Source organism: Lucilia cuprina, chromosome 4 (genome assembly GCF_022045245.1).
Source record: "Lucilia cuprina isolate Lc7/37 chromosome 4, ASM2204524v1, whole genome shotgun sequence".
Lineage (NCBI taxonomy): Eukaryota > Metazoa > Arthropoda > Insecta > Diptera > Calliphoridae > Lucilia > Lucilia cuprina.
This window is the reverse complement of record NC_060952.1, coordinates 13,702,330-13,714,653: the sequence shown is the minus strand read 5'-3', so window position 1 is coordinate 13,714,653 and position 12,324 is coordinate 13,702,330. Positions and strand designations below refer to the sequence as shown.

General features: G+C 26.0%; 1 protein-coding gene and 1 long non-coding RNA gene across 5 annotated transcripts in view; one reads left to right on the top strand and one right to left on the bottom strand.

Moving 5' to 3' along the window:
- LOC124419385 overlaps positions 1 to 6,018 on the top strand; it is a 150,059-nt gene extending 144,041 nt beyond the window's left edge. Inside the window, exon 3 of the long non-coding RNA XR_006940529.1 lies at positions 5,938 to 6,018. This is a non-coding gene — a long non-coding RNA (uncharacterized LOC124419385). The remainder of the gene's footprint in view (positions 1 to 5,937) is intronic.
- Positions 1 to 12,324, bottom strand: part of LOC111681562 (5-hydroxytryptamine receptor 1) — a 118,722-nt gene that overhangs the window by 8,153 nt on the left and 98,245 nt on the right. For all 4 annotated transcript variants that reach the window (XM_046948559.1, XM_046948558.1, XM_046948561.1 and 1 more), the window contains one exon: positions 6,842 to 6,874. The gene's annotated coding sequence lies outside the window, so the exon portion shown is untranslated. The remainder of the gene's footprint in view (positions 1 to 6,841; positions 6,875 to 12,324) is intronic.

Sequence of the window (12,324 nt, the reverse complement as noted above, 5' to 3'; positions counted from 1 at the left end):
TTCTTGGGAGCATACAAAAAAATATATATTTGAAATGTTATATTTTCGGTTATTTAGGATATTTTGTGCTATTAAATAAATTGTTTAAATACATAGTCAGCTGTGGTTAAGGCAGAAATTATCCCTGAAGTATAAATTTTCATATAAATTAATTTTATTATAGTAAAAATAAATACGTAGTTACAATATTACGTAAATAATACTAATACTTAATAAGCCATGCTAATTTTAGGAATGTGTAAATTTTTAGTCAAGGGGTCAATATTCAAACTCTTAAATATATTTGTACCGTAGAACTGCAAATGAATTAAGGAAAATGAACAGGAATTAAATTACGAGTGAATAGTAGAAGCAAATTATTTCAATTAAAATAAATTATACTCCAAGTGAAGAAACTACGCATTCTAGTAAATTACGTTTCCTTTTTGGTTAATGAGAACAAAATTTATAGATGTGAGGAGTATAAAGGCAAAGAAAATAAACTAAATTTTGGAGGAATTTGAAAAATGATCTTTAGTTATATTTGACGAAAATATTGATTAAACCAGTGATAATTTTCGCCATTGTATAAAATAATATTTCTTTGTTTCCATAGTTTCAATTTTGTTCAATTGACATAATATTATAACAAGTATGAATATAGTCGGATATGGTTGGTCATATTATGTATAGAGGCATACCTTTTAGTAAGATACTAGAACTTTTAACATATTCGGGGACAAATTTAATCAAATTAAAAATTAAAAAATCTTACCTGATGCGTGCGCACAAGCTTTACAAAGACAAATATTGCTAAATCGACTTAGAAAGTGATTATGAGCCGAAACACATGATAGCTTCTGTACCATAATGGTGCGTGGTATAAATAAACAATTCGTTACAAACGGAATGACGAAATTAATATACCCCCATGTTTTCTTATGTTGACTAGAAAAATATAACTTTAGTATAAAACAGCAATTTTTATATACATACATATATCGCCATAAGATTTCTGACATTTACCTTTTCCATCACTTTATATCCTCTTATCCTTACTTAGTTAGTCAGTTAACTATCCTAGCTTACTCAACTATTAAATTTTAATAAACATTGTGTATTTAAGTACTTGTTCTGTATATAAAAGGTAAAAATGTTTCTAGTGTTTGTTGGCGAAATAATTTTACGTTCAACTGTTTATGTTAAAGATATTGTTTAATTTTATTGAAATAATAAGTTTTTTTTTAATTGCCATATCTTTCTTTGTCCTAAATAATAGACGATGTAAGCAAAGTTTTAACAATGTTTTTGTATCTACCAACCTAGTCAAAATCTAAATGTACCGCTTTAAATAAATATTTATTCCTTTCTTCATCATTTAAAACTGAATTTATTCCTTTTTCGTAATCCTATAGTTTTTAGCGATAACTAGCAGAATATGATAAGCATTCATGTTTAGTTGTTAATGCAGCAAAACAATTTTTTTACATAAAAATGCAATTATTTATTTTTATAAATTTTATTTCAAATATAATTAAATATACCTTAAATTACAATTCTATATTAAAAGTATTTACATTTGTGTTTCTATGAAAATATATTTAATAAAAGTGAGCTAAACTACATACATACATATATAACTGTCACTGGTATCAAAATTTAATATCATTGTTATTGTTTAATAAATAATATATATTTTCCCTAAGTGTCAATGACAGATTAATTTTATTTGCAACTATTATTTAATTTATTTTTATTTTACTCCTAATTAATTTAACATAGTAAATTACTAATGAAATTCTTGGAAGAACGTAAGATAGGGAAGCGCCACAAAAGTGTAGGGATTCATGTAGTTATATAGTAATACTATGACTATACAACTGTTGTAAACTCATACGAAGAAAAGAAGGTAATATTTAGCTCATTTATATAATAGAGCTAAATATTACCTTCTTCTTGACTGTCTCGATGAGGATTACTTTCTTTTTTCTTATATTAAAAAATTTAAAAATTATTATTATTATTACTTAATCCGAAAAAAAAACTTCTAAAGAAACGAAAATGAGTTGAATTTACTCAATGGAAGTGCTGAAATTGATCTGAAGATTCCAAGATTTTTTTTGTTTTTGCAGTTAGTTTTTTATACTTATCAAAATAATTAAAAATTTAACCAATTTAATTAAAATGAGAAATTTAAATTATTTATTCACTTTGTATATATTTATATTTAACATATGAAACATTTTTATATAGGCCAACGCTATCGTGATAAAAATGTATGTAAAAAAGACTGTCAGATATGGTTGGCCGACACACAAAGCTATTTATAGATAAAAATAAAATAAGTGATGTTATAAGGACTTTGTAGCCCTTTGTTTCTCCATAGGATATAATAAATAATAATATGGGAACTAATGGTACATGAGATATACGTTTGTAAATAGACCAAAAACTAACAAACCGATTTCTTAGCCAATTCTTAGCCTTTATACGTAGTTTAATACAAGAATGTTAATGTTTTAATCTTGATAGAATTTTACGCAGAAATGCCCATATTTATATGCAATTTTTCTGATAGTATTTTTAATTTTAATCACATAAAAACCACAATTTGCAATTTAAATAAATAATCAATTAAAAAAAATATCTGGCATAAAAACTAATTATAATTAAAATAATTGAGAATTTAAGGGTAATAAGGAGAACAATAGGAACACGTTTTATATAAACCCAGCAAAAATAAAATGAAGTACTTCCATAATCATAACATTTATCACCTCTTCAAAAGTAGTACTAAGTAAATTTGTTTACTCATATTACTTTCAATAAAGCAAAAATAATACTTTTTTAATGATGAAGATGTATTTTTTTATTTTCACATTTTCAAAGTGTCAAAAATTTTATTTGTATGCTAGTTGTATTATATAGTACCACAATTTCACTTTTAAATTACTTTTTCAGAATGACTTCAGAACTAGTAAATTTAGAATAAAAAAACTAAAAATAAGTTTCAATTATGAAAATAATTGTATCAAGCACGTTTTGTACCTATAACCAAAATGATGATATAAATTACCCAATTTAAAAAAAAATAAAAAAAAATATTTTTTTTTTCCAAATAACGAATTAATTAGAACAATTAATGTTAATAATTGAGACAAGATTTAACGTTGATTAACTCATTAATTGTATAAATTAAATTTTTAATAAATATAAAATTGATTTTTCTTTAATTAATTTATCAAATGAATCAAACTGTTTGGTAGAGAATTTTTTAAAAACCAATTAAGAATGTGATTAAAACAGTCAAATTATTAATCGATTACTCACAACGTTAAAGGAATTCTCGACCTTTAACAATGCGTGCAACATTTGCAAAAAATATCACTTTACTTTGTCACAATTAAACAATTAGAAAATTAATTGAATCAATTAAAAATTTATTCAAAATTGTACACTTAGGTTTTAAACAGTACTTCCGTAGAGTAAAGTCTACTTCTTTGGACGTTCTTTTTGCGGGTAATTTGTTATTAGTCCATTCATATTGTTCGTTATAAATGGGTTTCAATTTACACAGAAAAAACTGAAAATGAGTTTTAACTATCAAAATAATTGTATCAAGCAAGTTTTGCACCTATAACCAAAATGATGATATCAATTACCAAATTTGTAAAAAAGTAAAAATATATATATTTTTTCCAAATAACGAATTAATCAGAACAATTAATGTCAATAATTGAGACAAGATTTAAAATTGATTAATTCATTAATTGTATAAATTAAATATTTAATAAATATAAAATTGATTTTTTATTCATTTGTTAATCAAATAAATTAAACTGTTTGATAGCGAATTTTTTATAAATTAAATAAGAATGCGATTAAAACAATCAAATTATTAATCGATTACACACAACGTTAAAGGAATACTAGACCTTTAACAATGCGTTCAGCATTTTTAAAAATTATCATTTTATTGACACAATTTAACATATAAAGTGTTTCATAAATTGTAAAGAAACTTGAATATTGTATGCCTAAAATTGAATGGACTTTTTAGGAACTATAAATATTGCTAGCACAAAAATTAAAAAAAAAAAAAATATTAAAAATAAATCTAAAATAGAAAAGAAGGCCAGAAAATTTTTTTCAATCAATTAAAAAATTACTTGAACTAATTAAAAATTTAATCAAAATTTTACACTTTAGTTTCAAACAGTTTCAAAAAACGGGATAATTAAGACAAATAAAAATTTGTTTAAATAAAAAAATAAAAAAATTAAAACATGTTAATTGAAAATAAACTACCGATAATTTTTTCTGTGTATTAAGAATCAGTATTTAGTCTATATTTAACAATTTCACTGGCCTTTTTTTTAATTGCAAAACAAAACTTTTGTTTCTCACTGTATCAATTGCTTTTATACAAATTTCCTTTTAAAGTTTATTTTACACTTTATTCAAGATTGTTTTGTTTAAAAAAAATGACATGTTTATATTCTAACATGATGTAACATCAATTTGTTCGAATTTACAAGAACACGAATGTTACAAATAAATTCATTTATTTATTTACAGTAAGTATTAAACATTTCAACATACAAACACACTTAAAATGTTGTATGTATTTTTGATTGGTGGTAGTGGAAGGTACTCATTCGTATATTACAAAATAAATTACATTATTATATCATGATTTATCAAAACAATATCAACACAGATTCATGCTCAGAAATACATACATATGTACACATGTGGATCGAAAATTTTGTTTTAAGGAAGTTCTAAGAAATATATATGCTGCTTTCATTTGCAAACCAACAATCTGACTTTTCAAAGTCCGAGTTATTTTCTGAAATGAGTGATGTAGGATAACTTACCGAGCAAATATACCACCAAAACCTTAAAAAAAGGTTCTAAAATTAACTTCGGTGTTTGTTCGTATGCCTTCATCAAAAGAGCAGGGAAATGCATCTCTAACAGTCTTTTCAACAATTGTAGTATTTTTCAGAATTAATAAATTGAGATAATGTGGAAATAAAGAGGCAGATGTGTCAGCCAGAACGGAATCTGCATATCTTTATCATTTCAATTTCAATAGTTTTTATGAAAAAAAATATTCTCAGATTATTTCTATGAAAAGTCTGAGGTAGCCTAGACACATGTGGGGTTATTATCACCTTCTTTCCATCAGGTACGCATGAGACAACATGCTTAAAGAGAATCCATTTCCATATAAGCTATTTCATAGTATGATATATGGATCTTTACATTTGACAATTGGAATGATTTTGCCAAAATAGTGTCAGTTGGATTCTACTTGACTGTTAGCGCACAATGAACTATCAGGGTATACAATCAATCAATACATAAAAAACGAAATTGGAATTACACCTAGTTTTCTGTTCACAAGTTTTTATGATTGTATTATATACATGTATAAATATACAAAGTATTTTTATGATCTAAACCTAAACAAAAATGAGTAAGTAAGGCAGTGATAAAATGTTCACTTCGATGTCTTTTTTTTTTTTTTTGTTTAAATAAATATTCATCCATCCATCCATCCATCCATCCATCGGCAGTCATTCTTAAGCATACATTTACATTGTTTCCTTTTATTTCCTTTCAGTTTGTCTTTTTTACTTACAAAAATCAAGTATAAAAAAGTAAACCTAACAAAATGTGAATCATTTTCAAAATTACACCACTGAGTAATTTATGTTTGTTTCTTGTTGTTGTTCTTGCTGCTGATATGTGAAATAAATGTTAATTTTTTAGGTTTTTTCATTTTGTTTTATTTCAGTTTTTCTTTTTTTCCGTTTTTGGGGGGATATTTCTATGTAAATGTAAAAGTCATGTCATTTTATTTCCTCTTTTTTGTGTATTTTTTATTTAAAAACTTTTTTCTTTTTCATTTTATTTTTTGGTTTTTTAATTTTGTGTTATTTTTTTCAGGGAGGATTCATTAAGTGGTTTAAGACTAAATGAACAAAATGTGGAACCACACGTGTCGTTTTTATGTGAATTAACAAGTAAGTAAATTTCGTCACATTTAAATGCGGGAAGTATGTGTGTATGTTGTGATGTTTTAAAAATATAAGTAAAACTTTAATTATCATTATCAGGAACTATGATTTAGTCCAGCAAATTTATTTTGCTATATAAAAATAAACGACATTCACGTAAATATTTTCTGTTCCTTAATACACGCATTAAAAGAACTGAAAACTATCTACTAAAAAAGCTCTTTTAAGTCTTTGTTAATTTATTATATTGCACATAAATTTTGGTTCTTAACCCATAACGATCGATTCAAAATCACTTTCAAAGCCAGATTAATCCTTCCGGCTGGCGGTTAAATTTAAATTAAGGTAAAATACAATAATTAGTTATTTAGTTAGTTTGATAGGAGGATGTACATAAATACATCAAATCCGAAGAAATACACCTAGGTCTCTATCGGGCCTGTTGTGCGCTCCTTAACCAGTGCCTCAGGTGGGAATCGAACCCACCACCTCCGGTCCATCAGACTAGAACTCTAACCACTAACCTACCGGAGGCCACAAATAAATACAATAATTAAATAATTTTTTAAATATGCATATAACTGGTAAAGGATATCATATGGACGGTAGGGTGTCCCCTGGACCATTTTTTATATGCCTCCCAATCGATGAGTTTTAATGTACTAAATACGATAAAAATTAGTTACGGTATATTTATACAGTAGTCCCTATACCCATTATGAAGTTCCACTTTTACTTTTCAGCACAAATTTTTACTTGACAGCTGTAATAGTATTGGTATAAGCACTATACAATAAATATAGATTTTATACATTATTATTATTTTTACTTACCATTTCGTGGTGTAAATGATACTATGAACCCATCTGGAAAGAAAAAGAAAAATGGGTTGACTATAATTCTTTAGAGTTACAGTACATTAATGTAGGCTTTTTATTTCAAAATAGAATTATATTTTATAATGCTGACAATTTCAATAATCATAAACCCTAATCCCAATGAAGCTAAATAGAATCAGAAAGATGTTTTTTTTAGATTCTGTTACCTGTGCAGGTACATTAGAAAGTAATAGTGAGGTATTAAAGTTTTAGATAAAAAAAGCTACTAACAACATAAATGCCTTTTACGCAATAAAACCATAGTATCCTTTTAAATGGTATGTATTTAATATCAGGATTTTGTTAACACTTACTTAAATACATACAAATGTACATTAGGGTGTCCCGTGAACATACATTTGGGCAATTTCGTGTCAAGTGACTTTAAAAATCGATGTCTTCGAAATTTGGTGAAATTTCCACTAAGATTGGTACTATTAGATAATAGACCGTACACATAGTTCAGAAATCTCCAAAAGAACAACATTTATCACCATTTTACAAATTGAAGCTTCTGTTGATGGAAGTGATGTTTATTGACATCCAAAAAAAGCAAAAAGAATGCATTTTGTTTAAATAGAAGGTATATTTTTTGTACAGAATTATTTTTAATTACACCAATTTTATTTTGGGATAATATATATATATATATATATATAATATATATATATATATATACAAATATATATATATATATATATAAATATATATATATATATATATATATATATATATATATATATATATATAAATATATATATACTATATATAATATATATATATATATATATATATATATATATATAATATATATATATATATATATATATATATTATATATATATATATATATATATATATATATATATATATATAATATATCTATATATATATATATATTTTAATATATAAATGCGTTTCGCTTCCTAATAAAAACATAAAAAATACATCCTGAAAATGACTGAATTTGTAGTGAATTTGAACCAAATAAATAGGATGTCCCTCCTATGAGAAGCCTGTGTTAAAATTACTTCTTTAGGTCTTTTTTAATACTTCCATGGAATAAATTCCATTACTTTTTCGCTTCTGTGCATGTCAGTTTTTGCCGGGTACTGTTAAAAAGGTTAGTACCTTGGTGAAAATTTCGTCAAAATCGATTTTTTGAATTAAATCACTTGATATGAAATTGCCGAATATATATTTTATTTTATTTAATATTTAATATTCTAAATCAAAAAATAAAAAAATATATAAATAGTTTTTATAACTTTTTTCAATACATACATATAACAATAATACCAATTAACGTAGATTCTAAGCTGTAGAACCATGAGTTTTAGTTTTTCGCCAATAACTGCAAATCATTCTACAACAATAACAACAACCTTATGTTCTGTAGTACTCTATTCACAAAAATTCAGCTGGTGACATAATATTTCCTTTATAATGTCTCCCACTTAAAAAAGTATAGTCGGGTATGGCCGACCAATGTTACAATAGGCGAATGTATGTTACGATCATACCTAAATAAAAGCATTAAGTCCCATACACATTTTATGAAAACGAAAACAAATTACAAGTAACGCAACATTCAATGCTTTTATTTAGGTAGATTCTCATAAAGGCAGTTAGGAAACATTTTATGTTTCATTTCTCTTCCTGCTTCTCATACGCTTCCATTACGCACAATTGAGAAGTTATTACTTTGAAAGGAATAATAAAACTTGAAGAGGTTACAACAAATATTCACCTGTATTTATCATTGACAGACAGTTAGACATTGGTAATAAGACATTTAATAGCTGAAGTAAGTGTTTCTTTTGTATGAAACTACTTGCATAGTAATAAAATTTTTTTACTACTGTAGCTCTAGCTATGAAAGTTTACTAAAACCATGAACAAGTTTGTTTAACTCATTATACACAGTAAAAAGGAGAGAAACAAATTGATTTACTGACATTAACCACACAATTCTTGGCAATAGTTGTGTTTGGAATATTGTTTTTCATTAACTATGATGGTGGGCATACATACATATATAACTATAAGCAGGGAAACCAAAAATATGATGTAATTTTTAATAATTTGTATATGTTTAGAAATAAACAGTATGTATGTAGAGTAGAGTGTCCCGGGAAACGGACTATTTACGAATCGATGTTCATTAATGTGCTGAACATGTAAAAAAATATTTTTTTCCGAATAGTTTTCAGTTTCCTACCAACGATTGAAAATCTCGACCTCAATACTTTGATATGTGAAAATTTTTATAGAGTATTAATGTGGAGTATTACCCCTGTATTTATAAAGATATTTTTAGGTTTATAGTATTTTCGAAATAGGTGTCAAAACTGTCGTAATTTTTACATTATACAGAAATATATTTAAAAAATTGTTTGACATTTGGTCCATTTCAGAATTTTTAGATTATTTTAGAATTTATGTGCTACTTATAGTACATTAAAAAAAGTTTTTTGGACCAGAAATACAGTAAAAACATCGATTTGTTGTTGCATAAATTGCATATTTTGCTTTAAATTGCATATGTTTTGCATATTTTCAAAATATGTATATTATATTTTGCATATTTTTAATTTTTCTAAAACAAACCATTGCACCATTTAAAACCATTAAATTTGTGCTGCTAATTGTAACGTCCAAAATATTGGTCCTTAAAGTATCGGTTCAGTATCAATTTCTGAGTCTGTCCATCTGTGTGTCCATGATAAAATTTTGTTCTCCCATCTCTTTCACATCCATAATTCACTTAAAAACTTTACCACTGTATATTTGTTGTCAAAAACTGAAGATCTGAATATCTGTTAATATGTACTTTTACAAAGAATTATTTTTGGTGCACATTTTTATTTTTAGTGCATATTTCCCTTTTTATGGGGCTTATTTTAAGCGCATATTTTTAATGCATGAAAATCCTTGCCCTGATTACTGTCTCCCTGTTGAATTGAAAATTTAGGTGACAAAAAATATGAACCATGAACCAAAGAAAACTTAATAGAAATTGTTCTCTTCCCTTGGTTATGGGAATGTCAATATTTGGCGCAACTGTTATTTAAATACAGCATCATACAAACAAAGTCTTTAACATTTTCCGCACTCAACAAAGCGTGTATTAACTTATAACAATTTTGTAAGTAGGCAAATAAAACTTTATACTTTTAACCAAGTTTTAGTTAAATAGAACTAGTTCACACAGTTTGCTACAATAGCAACGCGAATCCACTTTAAGAAGTTAATTAAAAATCATGCACAAAATTGAGTTCAAGTGCGAGGAAAAGTTAACTTTCTCTCTTATAGAAAAAAAAAAATAAATTAAAAATGGACATACTGTTAAATTTATTACATGGTGAAGGCCAAATATAAGAAGTGAATAAAATGATGATAAAAAAATAAAGAATAAAATAAAAAGTTAAATAGAACAGTTTTATTAAAAGAGTTGCACAATACACAAACACTTTTTTACTTAATATTATATTTTACATTGCACAGTTGGAGTTGTAAGTCACATAATTTGCAATAAAATTTAACATTAGAATGACTCACAAAAACTAGGAACACTTTTTTAAAATACACATTGTTTTGTCATATGGTTTTATCTTAAATATTTTTAGTTTTTCATTGACCGTTCATCATTTCAAAATATATTCATCAAGAGAATACGATTATATATTTCTAATTTGAAATTGTATTTGGTTTCAAACCATTAATTTACATGATAATTTTTTTCCTATAAATAGTACTTTGATCTAATGTTATGTTAGGTTTCTGTGCCAATTATTTTCATTTTTACACAGGGTGGTTTATTAAGTTTATTTTTCAGTTTGTCCTATTAAAATTAGATAATGTCCGGACATCTGTTGTATTTTTCTAAAATGCCTTGAATATAGAATCTAATTTTTAAATCAAAAGATATGAAAGTCTTTATTTCTATAAACCAATATACGAAATTACATGATGATAAACTTAGGTCCAATTATCATCTCTGATTAAAGATTTTTCCGAAATATGAAATACTTTGTCCCAATTTACCTACTTCGGAGGGCATGTTATCTTGATGAAATACTCTCATCTTTCTGTTACTGCAATCCCGAAAAAGAGGTGCTAGCAATACATCTTGACTATAGAGTGGTGATTATGAAATGTATTTCCTTAGAATGATTTAAAATGGGGTTGATCCAGAGAATCACATAAGCTTGTAACACCGGAATCGGCAATTTTCTAAAATAATTTTAAAACTCTTCATTTTAATGAAGATTCGGTTTTGTGGAACACTCGCCTTTACTTAATTTCTTTAGATATATTTGCTGCATTCCAATTTCGACATTAGTCGAAATGTTAAGCTACTCATTCATTTTTCCTACTATTTATAGTTTTTTTGTGTAAATACTATTGCTACACTCAACATTCGTTTCTATTCTCAATTACAACATTTGCGAACCAACAAGTGTGCGTGTGGCATGACATAATTGCCACATTGTAGCATGCCACCAGACACTTAATTTATCAACACATACCACAAAACATTCATAATTTGCACTCATCGCTTCATATCAATGTTGGCATGTGGTGCGACGATGAACGTAGGACTTATTTGTTGGAAGCGATGAAAATGTGAAAAATTTCACACTTTTTCTTTTGCTTTTTTATATAAATTTCTTGCTTTGTGGGTTTTAATGAGAAATATTATGTTTCTTTTAGATTTTAAATCAATTTACTTTTTTAATGGAAATTTTTTCTCATAATGCAGTCAATGGTCTGCAAGTTTTTAATAGAAAACAAATTATGTGTTTACTTTCATAAGTGGTCAGTATAAAAGGTAAGGAGACTAATATTAGTTTTTAATTACTTTCAAAGGTTAGTTAAAAAATAAATCGTTATTTACTACACTTGTATATCTATTGAAAGGAAACAGTCCCTTGATTTAATTTTAGACAGACTGACAATTATGTCGCCTAGAAAATAAACTACCTAACAACTACGATTGATTTAATGACGACAGTATCTAAGAAGGATTAATACATGGTTACATTTTATTTCGAAAACACAAAAATATCAGGAGATTTCAGAAAATAATTTTCAACAGACAGACAGACAGACTACTATCTAAAAGGAGAAAATCATAAAAAACTGATTTCTGAAACTATAAAAGTGTCCATGGCTACCTTTACACTTAAACTTTATAATGGCGAAATTTTATTCTGTTATACATAAACGGCATTAAAAGTAAAGCCGAAAACTATGTCCATTGTTTACTTTAAAATTTTTAGGTTTTTTGCCAATTTAAATTTCTTAAAATTAAAGGCATTAAATACCTATACATATCTATGGAAAATATTTTGTTGTAGGAGTGCAATCATGTATATCTAATAATAATTTATGTTTGTACCTATGTATAGAGTCATGTTTTAATAAATTTCCGC